The sequence below is a fragment of the Sarcophilus harrisii genome, chromosome 3, assembly GCF_902635505.1.
Source record: "Sarcophilus harrisii chromosome 3, mSarHar1.11, whole genome shotgun sequence".
NCBI lineage: Eukaryota > Metazoa > Chordata > Mammalia > Dasyuromorphia > Dasyuridae > Sarcophilus > Sarcophilus harrisii.
This window is the reverse complement of record NC_045428.1, coordinates 519,221,975-519,223,607: the sequence shown is the minus strand read 5'-3', so window position 1 is coordinate 519,223,607 and position 1,633 is coordinate 519,221,975. Positions and strand designations below refer to the sequence as shown.

The 1,633-nt window shown below is 31.9% G+C and overlaps 1 non-coding gene across 1 annotated transcript; it reads right to left on the bottom strand.

Annotated features, from left to right (window-relative positions):
- Positions 1 to 551: 551 nt before the first annotated feature.
- LOC111719842 lies at positions 552 to 655 on the bottom strand. Its single transcript, XR_002769800.1, has one exon. It is a non-coding gene; the product is annotated as a U6 spliceosomal RNA (small nuclear RNA).
- Between the last annotated feature and the right edge of the window lie 978 nt (positions 656 to 1,633).

Sequence of the window (1,633 nt, the reverse complement as noted above, 5' to 3'; positions counted from 1 at the left end):
TTGAATGACTTTATCTGTATTGTAACTCAGAATTTCAGAACTCAAGCTATCCATCAAACTCAGTATCTCCAACAAAGAACAAAACACAACAAAACAAAAAACAAAAACAAACAAAACCCCCAACTGTCAACTATAAGTATGTGCCAGAATATCTGGAGATCCTTTTTGATTTGAGGACAGTCTTCTGTTTGGTAAATAAAAATATAGCCTTAAAGGCTTTATATCTAAAATTCCAATATGTTCTCTGTTTTCATCAAAATTATAGGAGCTTCTGTAAATGACATGAATATGATGATCACTTTGCTTAATGATCTTTTGTGTATTGAGATAAACTGGAATATAAAAAAGCAAAATAAATGTTTTCCAAAGATGTTAGCCACTATATTGAAAGAAGTGCTAAGTAATAACCAAACATTCCTCACTGATAGCAAGGCTGGCCAAATGTTCTCCCTCACCTCTTTATTTCTCTTTATATGGTATAAATTGTATCCAACTAAAAATATTACAAAAGCTTTTCAGTGAACTCAGGATAAGCATTTCTTTGTTTTTCTTATCATATGGAACACTTCACATATTTGCATATCAGTCTTGCTAAGGGACCATACTAATCTTCTCTAGATCATTCCAGTTCTAACATATGTACTGCAGAAATAACCACAAGACAAACATTTATTAAGCACCTACCACACCACTGTGCTAGATGGTAGGATTAGGATAGGAGAGAGACTAGACCTGTGAGGTCAGTAGCATAAGGTATAGTAGTATAAATATATAAGTAGTATATACAAGTAGTATAAGTAGTATAATTCCTTTAATTTCTTTTTCTTTTCTTATTGGCGAAAGCCAACATTTCTAGTAAAATTTTGATTAATACTGGTGATAATGGGCATCCTTGTTTTATGCTAATCTTATTGGGAATGCATTTAGCTTCTTTCTCTCCATGATTTTAGATAGATACTGCTTATTATTTTAAGGAAGGCTCCCTTTATCCCTCTGCTCTGTAATAATTTTAAAAGGAACGGGTGCTGTATTTTGTCAGGAGCTTTTTCTGCTATTGACATTATCATATGATTTCTGTTGATTTTATTATTGATATGATTGTTTATGGTAGTAGTTTTTCTGATATTGAACCAATCCTGCATTCCTGGTATAAATCCCATTTGGTCATAATCTATTATCCTGCTGATAAATTACTGTAATCTCTTTGCTAATATTTTATTTAAAATTTTTGCATCAATATTCATTAGGGAGGTTGGTCTGTAATTTTCTTTATCTGTTTTGGTTCTTCCTGGTTTAGGTATCAGTGCCATATTTCTGTCACAGAAGGACTTTGGCAGTACTCCTTCTTTATCTATTTTTCCAAATAGTTTGTATATTATTGGAATCAATTGTTCTTTAAATGTTTTATAGAATTAACTTTTGAATCCATATGGCCCTTGAGAATTTTATTAGAAAGTTCCACCTGCTGTTTCTTTACAAAATACATCATTATACTGATTGTTCATTTCAGTGTTTGTCCAACTATATCTCACAGTCTGGACAATTTCATCCCCTTGGATTTTCTTGTGTTTCTAGTTAGGCCAAATTCTTTGAGGCATATTTCTCACAGAGAAGACTTTGCATTTCTTAGTCT